The sequence below is a fragment of the Cervus elaphus genome, chromosome 21, assembly GCF_910594005.1.
Source record: "Cervus elaphus chromosome 21, mCerEla1.1, whole genome shotgun sequence".
Lineage (NCBI taxonomy): Eukaryota > Metazoa > Chordata > Mammalia > Artiodactyla > Cervidae > Cervus > Cervus elaphus.
The window spans coordinates 3852245-3866229 of record NC_057835.1 but is presented as its reverse complement, the minus strand read 5'-3'; the positions used below and the strand labels follow the sequence as shown (position 1 = coordinate 3866229).

The window sequence follows — 13985 nt, the reverse complement described above, 5'->3', positions numbered from 1 at the left end:
CTTCAAGCTGTTTCAGTTAACTCCTACGAACCTAGTATAAATATCAGATAGACTCAAAAGAATTTTGTGGCTATCTTGCCTTTAACAGTGTATCTAATGTAACTGATGTTACTGTCAATAATAGAAAATAAGATGCTAAGGTCCTATTATCTGATTTTATTATTATGCATCAGCTTTTCAAACAGCCTTTATATTCTCCTCTTAGGAACTTTGCTCATTCTCTGGTGCAAGCTGCTCTCTCAAGTGATTCCTTCCTTCCATCCTCCAAGGAGCGGGTAGGGAAGGAATTGACAACGTAATGGGGGAAAACCTCTGAGCAACAGGTTTTTCCTCCTTTCAGTAGCTATTATAAACACTTTTTTTTTTTTTTTTTTTTTACTTTTTTGATACCAGTAAACATTTGGGGTAAAAGATTTGCAAAATACTAAAAAGTCATTCACTCATACTCAGAATATCCAGAATTTTCATTAATATTTTGGTGTTGGTTCTTCCTGAACCTTTTGTATACGAATAAACAGAATGTTGTGTTTATTGTATGAGATCGTTCTTTGTGTGCCACATTGTAACTTTCTCTTGTAAAGTGAAGACGGGAAGCTCCTGGAACCGTGCTGACACCTGAAGCGTGCCCCAGGATGTATTTCCACGCAGCTGCATGTAGCTGTGCAGTCTGCTTTTTACCACCTGTTTAATGGTTGGAGCATCATTCATTTACCCACCCTTTATGGTTGTCTTTTATAATCTCATTATATTGCTTTAATCTGGGCACAGACATAAAAAGTGATGTATCGTACTTCCCTGCAGAATTCTGGTCTTGTGGCTTTGTCTTTCGACTTAATTAAATTCATAGGGTGAGTCATTTTGTAGTTAAGGTATTTTAACATTAAATGTTCTGTCCCCAAATTAAAGTTACCATTGATTTGTCACTGAACAGTAGATTTCCTCTCTTAGGTTTTTGTGGGTCTTGGTAACCTGTCGGTGTCTTTGAGTCTGAGTAACTAAACTACCGCTCGAAGAGATCTGAAATTAATGCTGGTCTTGGGTGACAGACCCATCAAAGGACAGCATTAGAAGAAATCTTAGATGATGAAGGAAAATTGGGAGAAGCATAAATGATTTGGGGTACACTGAAATGGATGATTATTGGGCACGATTTAGGGGCAGGACAAACAGAGGTTATACTGACAAAACCCAAACCCTAACTCTGGTCTTTACTTCCTAGAGGTCCCTGGGGCCTGTTGACACAGGAATAATGTCAAGTAGCGAAACACTGAGAAGAAAGAAAAGGATGGTCATGGACTGGGGAGGGGGCAGTGTTACTGGGGGTGGTCTCCTTAAGTGACAGTGAGCATCCTAGGAGTGAAGGGGAGCCCTGTGAGGTCCTCAGAAGGAAATATGCTCGGTGTAGGCAGAGGACAGAAAGAGGGTGGCTGCAGCTGAGTGAAAGAATGCCAGGAGGAATATCAGGGGGTTAAGGCCTTGTGTCTAGTAGACCTTGACAAGAAAAAATACGGATTTTAGTCTAATTGTAATGGGAAACCATTGAAAGGTTATATGCAAGGGAATGGTGATAATTCTTAAAGAAGGGGAAGGAGACGTGGGGAGAGGGGAGGGAGATCAGACGAGCTACTCGCTACTCTCACGTGGGCAGGGGTAGAATGAAGCAGGGAGACAAGCTAGGAGGCTGGTGTAGTCACTCAGCTGAGAGCCAACAGTGGTTTGAACAAAAAAGCAACATTAAGAAGGGCCTAAAATAGGCTGACTTGAAGAAACTGAGTGAATCTAAAAGTAGGCTAACAACAATATGAATGGGATAAGTCACAGAAAAAGAAATGCGGATGGCTTTTAAGCGTATCCTCACACATAAGAGAAATGAAAATACAACTACTGTAGCTTGTGTTGGGAGAAAATTCAGAAACTCGGCACTGCATTCTTTGGTGATACTGAGGAAAGTTACATTCATATATTGCTGGTAAAAATGGGAGATTGGTCAACCCTTGAAGGGGAAGTTGGCACAGTCTCACTTAATCCAGAGATCCTACTAAAGGAATTTATTCTGAAGGTATAGGCTGCATATGTTGCATTATCTTCAGTAGCAAAATACTGGAAATAATTCAGATGTCCAGTAAGGGACTGGTAAACTAGCACATCCAGACACTGAAGAATTAGGGAGCTGTGAAGGAGCTCTCTCCACTGTTAATGACTTCATCTGCAGGGGATGTTAACCTGAAAAAAAATGGGGAGAAAATATACACCAATCTCCATGACAGAAGCAGGAGAAATGATATGTATTTGCTTATTAAAGAAGAAAAAGGAAGAACACTAGGAGAAATGCTTGCCCTTGGGTACTCTTATCCTCTTTCCTTTAGTGGGTGGCCTGACTCAATGACATGAGTTTGCACAAACAGAATCCTGTAGGACTGGGAAGCCTGGCGTGCTGCAGTCCATGGAGTTGCAAAGTCAGACACAACTTAGTGACTGAACAACAACAAAGCACTATCTACTTAAGATGTTATTTGGCTGAGGGTGATAAGTGGACATCAGTTTTCCTATGAAATGCTAAATGTTCACTTTTGGCTTTTGAGTTAATTTGTGAAAGCTGTGATGTGTCATTTATTATGCTTTATATAGTATATCCCCTCATGGATTGCAGCCTTGTCATGGTGAAGGGGCTTGTGTAACTCTGTGAAGCTATAGTGTATGGATTGCTCTTGAATTTCATTTGATTCTTATCGTGTTCTGAGTTAGGCAGTGTAGGGATTCTTCTCTGAGGTATAGAATTGTCCAAGGTTTTACTCATTTTTAAAACCTTGATAGATCAGGACTGTAAATTCCATGTACATGACATATAGGGATAAAATTTATTGATGTCATTTTGTGCTCTGCTTTGAAATACTACCTTTTTTCTCGCCCCTTTTAGAAAAATTGTTTATTTTTAGGGTATTAAAGCAATAAAACTTGAAGAGTTAAAACAGTAACATTGTATGATGTGAAATGAAATCACCATAGCTTGCAACCCAGAAAGGTTCCTAAAAGTCCAAGAAGCCCAAGCTAAGTACTCCTTAGAAATACATAAATCCAGGTATACTTACCTGTCTATCATCTCTTGGTCATCATCATTACAGCATTTGATTGAGGATTAAGGTAAGGCAGGACTGAGAACCAAGTTAGAGGCAAGTTGAGAAGCAGTTTGGAAGCCAGGTTGGTCAGAAACTGGGGAAGCAGGTCAGTTGAGGGGGTTGCAGGAGCATGCTGTGTGCCCTCCGGTGAGACAGCCCAGGTCAGCATCTGCTGGCAAGAACCGCTTGGCTAGGGTGTGAAGTGTGGACTCAGATGAAATCACCGGATGACTGTAAGACATGAAATGTAATATTAGCCATAAAACTAATATACTGTACGACTAGGGGTGATAGGGCAGTTCAGTAAATGGAGTAAACCTTTAAGTAAACTGGAGCCCAGAAGTTGGCCCAGAAAATGCTGACAGTCCTGTTTAATTGCAATATATTAAGTGAAAAAGAACTAAAGAGCCTCTTGATGAAGGTGAAAGTGAAAGAGGAGAGTGAAAAAGTTGGCTTAAAGCTCAACATTGAGAAAACCAAGATCATTGCATACAGTCCCATCACTTCATGGCAAATAGATGTGGAAACAGTGGCTGACTTTATTTTTCTGGGCTCCAAAATCACTGTGGATGGTGATTGCAGCCATGAAATTAAAAGACGCTTGCTCCTTAGAAGAAAAGTTATGACCAACCTAGACAGCATACTAAAAAGCAGAGACAAAAGGTCCATCTAGTCAAGGCCATGGTTTTTCAGTGGTCATGTATGGATGTGAGAGTTGGACTATACAGAAAGCTGAGTGCCAAAGAATTGATGCTTTTGAACTGTGGTGTTGGAGAAGACTCCTGAGAGTCCCTTGAACTGCAAGGAGATCCAACCAGTCCATCCTAAAGGAGATGAGTCCTGGATGTTCATTGGAAGGACTGATGTTGAAGGTGAAACTCCAATACTCTGGCCACCTGATGCAGAGAGCTGACTCATTTGAAAAGACCCTGATGCTGGGAAAGATTGAGGGCAGGCAGAGAAGGGGACGACAGCGGATGAGATGGTTGGATGGAATCACCGGCACAATGGACATGGGTTTGGGTGGACTCCGGGAGTTGGTGATGGACAGGGAGGCCTGGCGTGCTGCGATTCATGGGGTCGCAAAGAGTCGGACTCCACTGAACTGAACTGAACTGAAGTCAGTATGTTGGCATTAGTCTCCTCCTGTCAGATGATTTCTTAGTCACTACCCTCTCTCTGATATTTTGACAGGGAAAAATCATTTATTGACAGTTTGACAGCATAATTTTAACACTTTTAGGCTTCAGTAATGCATCTTGTTTGTCCTAAGTGGCCTTTATTTTCATATTTTTAACATCTGCAATTGAGATGGATCTCACGATTGATAGAATGTTAGGTTGGAGGAAAAGTAATGTTCAGTGACCTGGTATTTTACAGGTTTCCTCCTGGGAGTGTTTATATTAAGACCCCAACTTAAATTTTTTTAGCCATCCTTTTTCCACATAAGTCTATCATGCTGTCAAATAAGTTGCAATTTAAATTGGTAATATAAAAGTGATGGGTCTTAAAATATAACTTTAATGATAACCCCTAATCATAAGCTCAAGAATATTTCTCCTGGGTTAAAACATTCTTAAAGATTGCTAGAGAAGTAATTTTAGGAAGAATTCACATATAAAATGCACAGTAATTTCTCAAAATACCTCTAACATTACTGTGTGTGCTTGTGGGAGAGGGGATGAGGGGAAGTGTGGGTGGTAATGCTTTGCTTCAGAGTTGACAGTCTTACCTTTGTGACAGTGAAGAGTACGGTAGGTTTTTTTCATCGTCTCCTTAGACTCTTGGCAAAACAGTTAATGGAGTGTGCAGAAATATTGTGTGTATGTATGAGTTTACTGTCTAATGGCTTACCTGTCAAGTCTGTTATAAAATAGTGATGTAGTTTTCACTGGCAAAAAGTGCAAGTTGTATAGAAAATTGTTATATAGGCTGTAAACAGAAGATTAATATTTTCTGAAAACCTCATGCAAATTGACAGCAGTAAGGCCCTGGTATGTTTAGTATGTATGAATGATAGGCAGCTCACCAAAGTGGAAATGATGCTGATAATTATGGGAAAGTAGTAAAAACTGTGTAATCGAAAGAAATACAGATTAGATCTACAGTGCTGTTCCTTATTTATATTAGTAGAACTTCCCCCCCGCCTCTCAACTGTACAGAGCAGGGGTCGGAACTAAAACTGTCATGATTGGTAGTATTATACATTAATGTGGCCCCACCTTCTTCAGGAAGCAGTTTAGCACTGTACCTTGAGCCATGAAAATGATCTAACCTTTTGGCTTAGACATCCCACTTTTGAAGATCTTTGCTAAGGAGATAAAACCATTATTTATTTAAAAAGCTGTATAACTATAGATGAAAAGTTTCCTCATCAAAGAATAGAACGTTGTAAGTACCTAAACCCCAGCAATAGGGGATTGGCTAAGTCCAGCACAGGAATAACGCTTGATGGACTGTTGTGTATTCATTAAACAGTAAATATGCAACAGTGAGATGTAGAAGGGTTGTTAGTAACAAGAAGACATAAATTATACACTAATTAGAGCTTTTTCTAATGTATAAGGAAAACAACTAAAAGTAAGGGTTGTAAGTCTGTGGGTTAATTTTTAAATAGGGTCATTTTGGCTCATGCAAATTTTTGTTCATGACATTTGTTAAAGGAATGAGCAAGTGACTTTTACCTTTCCCCACCTTCATTGTGATCATCAGTACTGCTGGTTAACCAGGTCTCTTTCAGTTGCAAGTTTGAGAAAATGTCTCAGAATAGCTTAAATTAAAAAATATATATATTGACTTTTATATAACTGGAGTTGAATGAGTAAATTAAGCAGTACTTGACCCAGGAGTTCAATGACCTCACAGCCTATCTCAGTTCTGCTGTCCTCTATTGATCTCTCCTGAAAAGCCTTTCCCCTCATGATGGCAAGAGGAGTGTCCAGCAGCCCCAGACTAGCTAAGGGTCCTAGGGCACCCCTCTGCCTTCTTCTGCTTCTTGGAAAGTTCCAGGAAAGCTGTGATCTGTCAGTCAGTTCTGGGTCATGTGCCCACCCTTGAAACCTCTAGGGTAGGGTAGGGGGAGTGCCAGCTCTTTTCTGATCACTTGGGCAAGTTTACTTTTTTCCTGCATGTTGTCATTTCTTTTATCCCAGCCTTCTTGATTTCTATATATAGATCCGTAGTAGCACATCATAGCATACCTGTAACACACCCTGGTTTGGCAGGGGTGTGTGTGTGTGTGTGTGTGTGTGTGTGTGTGTTTGGCAGGGGTGTGTGTGTGTGTATGTTAAAGCTTGCTTCTCTTTGATCCTGACACTTATTTTCCCTGGACTTCCATTGACTCTTGTTAAATTTTGCCATTCCATAAACCCTGATGAAAAATATGGCTACTTTGCAAGCATTTCTGCTTATTTTTTAGATTCCAGTGTAGTCTGTTTACTTTCTGGTACAAGTAAGTAGTCATGAATCCTTTCAGAAGCCTTAGGTCGAAAGTCTGTGCCTGTCAACTTTGTGTATAACTGAAATAATTTATTTTCCCAGTGTCCCACTTTTCAAATCTGTAGGGGGGAAAAAACTTTAAAATAATTTTATGGGTCTTTTACATAAAACTGTTGAGTAGAATATTTTCTCCAAAAACAGCTTAATAAACTCCAAATGCAGTGAAGGAATTTTCACGAAGAACAAAGCAGTCGGTTTAGCTATGTAAATTTCTAGTGCTGGCAGTAACAATTAAATTCCCATTAAACCAGGAAGTCCCAAATTACTGTTCATGCAAAATTCTTTCTTTGGGGAAGAAAAGGCTTCTAGGTAGATAACATTTGTTAAATGCTGGGTCAGACAGAATTCACTATGGGACTGGTTAGTTTTTATTTATTTTTTCATTTATTTTTATTAGTTGGAGGGTAATTACTTTACAATATTGTAGTAGTTTTTGCCATACGGGATGGGGAACACATGGTTAGTTTTTAATATATCAATGTGTATATTCTTTTGATTCTCAGCGATAATGTGTAAATCACGTTGACCACCAAAGTCCCCTTTAAAAATAGGCCAATTATTATGTGGTTTGGGAAATGCTGCCTTAACTGTTGCTCTTTAAAAATCTTGGTCCAGTTTCTTAAAAGATTGTTTAATTGGTTTGAGGTGGACTTCACTAAGTAACTGCCCATAGGGCTTTTACGTTTGTTTTAAACAACAACCTTACTGTCCAGCATGGCAGCCTGTGCTTGCTTGATATTTCTGCCTAAATAGAAGACTGTCCCACCTTGGTGCAAGGTGAACTGCCAGCAGACCCACCTTTTTTATGTAGGTATGGGCAAAATTTTTTTCAAGCAGCCCTTTGATGTGCTCCAGGAAATACTGTTACTGAAGCCCTCTATTAATCATGCAGCATGAAAGGAAGAAGTGAGAGTTTAGCTTTGGAAATAGAGGGCAAAGTTAAAACTCACTATCCTGGAAGTGTTCCTATGGATCAGAACATTGAACTCTTATGTAATCCTCTTAAATCTGCCATGATGAATAGCCCCTAGATAAACGGCAGCCAACTAAATGAGTTGGTTTGTTGAGTGTAGTTGGAATTAGCCATTAGATTGTCTGAAGAACGTTTGCCAAAAGCAGCTCATTTGGTTATAGCATATTTGATTGATCTGGTATCTGATAGTAAGTGACTACAGCATAACTTGCTTCTTGAGACTTCTTGAAATGTGCTAGTAATATCAGCTTAAAGAGAGGTGACTGAATTTTTAATCAATATGTAGGAGGGGAATCACATACATGATTTGCCTAAAAGTGGCATAGATTAAGTGCAAGTTAAAAAAAAAAAAAGCCTAAGACATAGCCCTGGTTTTATTCCACATATATGGAGAATTTCTACAATTTTTCTGTTTCCCAATAGAATTTTTGTATTGTTGCCTTTACTACAGTTTCCTTCTTGTCATTACTAAACGCTCTTCTTAAGACTATTAAACTTGATTAAAATCAGCGTGTAGCTGTTTTAAAAGTCATGTCTTTTTCTACTCAACTAAATTGTCACACCTTTTTCTTTTTCCTGTGCAGACTTAGCTTTGGAATCAAACCCTTTTGACCACCCAAGGGCAAGCACAATTTTCCGGAGCAAATCTGAAACGGACGGTAAGACAGTGTTTTCCCCCCCTGAGAAAAAGATTGAAAACTGTTTTTGTTTTGTGTATTATAGGAAGATACAGAAAAGCACTTAGAATGGTTTAATTTTTTTTTTTTTCATATGTGATAATATTTTAATATGTGATGTTTTATTTTAATATGTGATGATACATTTTTCATTTAGGTGTCACTGTTTTAATGAGGAAAAACACCCAGACCATCTGTTTATACACTTTGCTATTTCTTTATCAGCAGTCAGCTTGCCACATGATTTAGTTGTGGTCTGTTTTTCCATGCTACTTTGTCCTTTTCCTTTCGCTCCAAGAGCACATGAGGTAAAGATGAATGACACGGTTTAGGTCACAGTTAGGTCTTCATAATCAGTTGTTATGTATGGGAGTCGAGGCTTGTGATTTCGGCACCATTTTGCACAGTGCTCAACCGGGTGAACCTCTCTCACATCCAGATTCATGTGAATTTTTAAGTTCTTTTAAAAGTTCTTATAAGAACTTTTAGCTCTTCAAAGTTCTTTCATCCTGATGTAGTGCTGGGTCAGGGTAATCAGACCAATGTGCCTGCCATATGGGATTTTCCAGAAGGTTATCCTCAGTGTGGGAAACCTTGTGTAAATTTCCAGTGTCCTGCTTGTTTTAAGATGAGAATCAGAAGTTTTTGCACTCCTGCTTGTCTTGCCTGCTTGTCTTCCTTAATATATGTTAAATCCTAGTTTATTTGCTAAAAAGCCATATATGATCAGGTTTTTCGGTTGTTTATGAGAGCAGGAATACCAGAAGTGAACGTTCTATAATATTTGAAGTAATGCAGCACAGTAAAAAATAGAGGGTTCTTTTCCTCTTTTATTTTCATTAGATTACTGGTTTTTATCAAAGGGTCTGTCTCAGGAACAGCCAGACGGAAGAGGGCCAGGCATGGGGGCAGGGCCCAGAGTGTACCACATGTTCTCCAACCTGGGAGCTCCTGGGGTTTCTAGTTTGCATTTTCTTAAAGTGTGTGTACTTTGCCTTGAGGCAATTATTTTTAGTTAGGATTACTGTATTTCTCAGTCTTTTCCAGACTCCTGAGCTGCTCACACTGTAGAGAGACGGTGGAGAGAGTAAAAGAAACACTCTCCCATGCCCCTGTCTCTCCTCAGTCTAAAGGAATTCGTGCTTGTGATGCCGTGGGAAAGTGTGTGGCCTAAGACCCTCTTTGAGCTTATATTCTTCTGGCCTTTGTTGGAGCAAAACAGTTCTATGTGCTGTCGATGTATGTTCAGTGAGGTCAGCACGTATGTTAAAATTTATAGATTACTTTCCAGTGTGTAAAGAACCTGTATTTTTTAAGTTGGGTGTTTGAGTAGGTGACCAATAAGGGGTTCGGGATGCTTCCAGAGACACGGGTGCTTGACCAGAAACTGGAACTTGGAGTTGTCATCTGTTAATCCTGGTGACTAAAGTACATGTAGAACTAGAAAATACTACATACTGTGCAGCTGGTAAATTTTTTTATCAGCTAAATATCTCACCTGGCCTAATTTGCTTTGTCCTTTTCTTTTGTAAATGGAGAGTCTTTGATTTGTACCTAATACAGAGTATCTGTTAGTATTAGTCAAATAGTAAAACTAAGTTTTTAAATATTATTTATAGGATTCATTTTGCTGGGTGGTTTAAATTATATATTTTGTTGGAAGTTATTTTAAAAAACAGAATGAAATTTTAACTCATTGTGTATATTGGTAATCCATCAGATAATTAGTGACTTATTTTTCTATGGTAGTTTTATCAGAATTCATCAGTTAGTTTTTTTTTTATTCTTAGTGCGAGAAAAGAGGAAGAGCAACCATTTAAACCATGTGAGTAAATAGTTGAAAAGTTAAGAAATCAATAGTTTGATTAATTAAAAGTATGTCTGCCATGATTCCTAAAAAGTATGATGGATCCAATACTGTTAGCATTTAACCTCTTATTTATAAAATTTCTGAATCTCTAGTTCCTAATTATCAAGTATATTCAGAAAGGTTTTTGACTTAGTAGTACCCTTTTTTTTTTAAGGGTCCTGACATTTAAGTTAAATTTCAATAATATGGTTATAGCATAAAGATCTACCTTAAATTCTTTTGCCTTAAATTTTTTATCTTAGTTTTTAACCAAAGTAATAAAAGTGTAATAGGTAATTTAATTTTTAGCACCGTCCATTGACTTCTTGGCACAACAGGTGAAAGCTTAACCTCCTCGTCCACCGTGATTTTATTTCCCTCCTTCTGGTCCCTTTACATGCATCAGTTTTTGTTAAATCGGAATCACTGTTTACTTTATTATGACTAAGCAAGTATTGTTCATTGCTGAGCCATATAGTTCTCTGTGCCACCTCCTTATACACCTTTCATTCTTTTTCTTCAATATTAATGAAATCTGAGCACTTCTACACTTCTCAGGATAATCCAGTTCTGCTTTTTCTAGCAAACATGATCTCACACAGCCCAACATAGTTGAGTAGCTCCCTGGCCAGTCTCCCTGTTTTCACATTCTTCATTTTTGTTCTGTGGAATTAATTTCCTGACTATATTCACTCTAACAGCTATTTTTTCCCCCAAATGTTGTAACATTTGTCACATGCCTATCAAAAATATTTACCATCCAGAAAACCACATCTGTTCCATTTCTTCTTGGAGACACTCTTCGCCAACCTTTTGTCTTCCTACTTCCTACATACTAATGATTCCTGGACTAGCTCTGTGCCTGTTTTCCTGGGATATCTATGTGAAGTCACCTGGGATCTCACATCACTGCTCTCTCGTGTTGGATCGCCTATGTCCTAGATTCTGTTTCCCTCTGTCCTGTTTTACTGGAGCACATTTTCCTGGAAAAAGGCACATGAGCAAAAATTTTATAAAGACCTAGCCTCTGTGAAACTCCTTCTATTTGATACAGTGTAGAATTCTAGGTCGAAACTAATTTTTGCAGTTTTAGAGACATTTCCCTCTTGTCTTCTCATTTACAGTGTTGCTCTTAAATCTATTGAATTTGATACATTGTATATTACCAAGTTAGTCTTTTCTCCATTCCTTCCTCCTGTGGAACTTTGTAGTACCCTCTGTCTTTGTAGGGTTTTGAAATTTCATAACATGGTTTGGTATAGACCTTGTCACGCTATTGGGGCATTTAAACATGCAGAACATCTTTTCTTCTAGTGAATTTTTTTGTGTGCTGCTTTGGTATTTTCTATTTTTTTCTTTTGGATTCCTGTTAGATGTTGAAAATTTTAGAGCAATATTTCTGTACAGATTTTTTTCCCCTTCTGTTTTCCATTTTGTCTTCTTGTCCTACTTCATGGAGGTTTCCTTGACTCTGCTCTAATCCTTCTATTGAATATATTGTTTTGTCTACCTTATTTTTTAGAGTTCTCTTCCATCCTTTCATTCTTTTTTTCACTGATGCAATTTCTCATCTTTCTGTAGATGTTGAAGATTTTTTTTTAAGTTTTTATTTGCTCCTGGATTTTTATCATTCCCATCAGTTCCTTCTCCCTGCTTTGATCTGTGACTTCTTGGAGGTTTCCCTCAAACATGTGATGGTCCCTCGCTGTCTGTTAAGATCTAATTGGAAGCACCACTTTGCTAACTGATAGACCTCACTGCACGGATTTGGCGACCACGTCTCTGAATTTTGAACCTGCCTTGGGTTCTGTAAGCAGATTGGTTTTGTTGTTCCTGGCCCAGTCACTCTGTGGTTCCAAGGTTGTGCTTCCTCTGTTATGCCATGTCAGTTACTACTCCTTTATCTCATTTTTTCATCTTTCAAACATCAAAAATCATCTGCAGTTTATCCTGTCTTGGGTACAGCTTTTTTGACAAAATACTTTTAATTCTAATGAGATGATATCTCTGAAAGAAGGTGGGAAAAGAAGTAGATTTGTGGTTGGTCCACTCAAAGTTGGATTTATACTTTGAATGTAAATTCTCAGTTTAAAAGTTTTAATTCAGTATAGTTAATGATACTGACTCAGACAGTACTTTCTATTATACCTACAATTAGAATACTGCACATTTCTACTAAGGCCTTGATAAGAATCCTGTTCAGACTACTCATCCTGCCACATTGGCCATTAACGTGCAGTAATGTGGATGGAGTAGTTTACACTCATGCACTTCTTGTTGTTTTGTTGCTAAGTCAGACGTGACTCTTCTGCAACCCCAGGGACTGTATCCCACCAGGCTCCCCTGTTCATGGACTTTTCCAGGCAAGAATACTGGAGTGGGTTGCTATTTCCTTCTTCAGGGGATCTTCCTGATTGAGGGATCAAACCTGCGTCTCCTGCATTGGCAGGTGGATTCTTCACCCACTGAGCCACCAGGGAAGCCCCACGCTAATGCATAGAATATTACAAAATTTTAAGTTAAAGTCTTAATAATTATTAATAAACACATCTAAAGCTTGTGGAAAGGGGAAGAAAAAAGTGAATTTCAGCTTAATTTTTTTGATGGGTTAAACTCAGAGGCAGTAGGCAGGATGGGAAGATTCACTTGGGTGGAGGCAGAATTTCAACAGGTGCTTGACTTTTAATGATAAGTTTTGGGGGGGATTGTTACTTATTAGTCTTCCAGTATGATGATTTTCTAGTCTTTGCCATTAACACTGAAGTCTACTAAGTAAGCCTTTTCCCTTCTTGTAAAGATTGTAGAAGTCCATCTGTTCTGTCCTTAGCTCTGAATGAAGGTAAATACTCTTCTTCATTGAACATTAAACTATCAGTGAGTGGGTTCTGCTGTTTGATTTTTGTATTTGCATTTTATATCATTAATCTTTGTCAGTGTAGTTTATTGAGGTTTTGAGCCAGTGATGATAAGGCTTTAATCATAAAGGACAGTTACCTTAAATTTTAAAGTGAGATGAGGGGAAAGTAACCTGTTGGCAGCTAATACATCCAGGCTTTGCTCAGAGGCTTTAATTCTGCCATCCTTTAGTGAATAGTAGATGCCAAAAGTTTGAATCGCTTCAGGAGTAGGCCTGGAGAAGCGTTCACTATTTCTTTGGTAGGATCTAGCCAGTAGTCTGTAGGTTACTGATAGACTAAATGAGCGCCCGTAGTCTGTAGGGCTACGTCTGATTAAACTTCTTAAACGTTTCAGCACTAATATTTCCAAAGATAAACAGATATAATTCATAATAAAGAAAAAAGTTTTAATAGAGAAAAACGGGATAAATGTTACCCAAAGCCAAAGCTCTACAAACTAGTCTATATTTTGGTGCATTTTCTTACTATTTTTATTCCCCTCATAGGTAGATTTTATAGTCAGAACTGACTTTTACTGTGTGTAATGTGTCATACTCTTAATAGTGGTGACCTTTTAAAAGATAACTTCATTTAGAATATAACTATTTGAATGAACAGTTTTCATGCTGTGTCTCTTTTGAGATTCTGAAATTACACATTAACCAGATGGCTTAAGGAATATATGAGTTTCAGTTGAAATCATTTCTAGCTTGAAGGAGAAATTCTCCCAAATAGTGGTACTTTTCAGGTATGTTATGTATAGAACTTTTTGTTAATAAGGAGTAAGTGGCCTTGCCATAAAATACCTGAAACAAGCAAAACGGTGGCTTATACACCCATTTGGATAGTTCTTATTATTGGCTACTGGCAATGTTTATTTAAATGCTCTGTATTTAAAAAAAAACATTGACTAGACTTTCTCCTTGTTTCACCTTTGATGCGTTTGTGGAGGACATGGATAGAGTGTGACAGCGT

At 38.2% G+C, this 13985-nt stretch overlaps 1 pseudogene; it reads left to right on the top strand.

Annotated features, from left to right (window-relative positions):
• Positions 1–13985, top strand: part of LOC122679146 — a 193589-nt pseudogene that overhangs the window by 159007 nt on the left and 20597 nt on the right.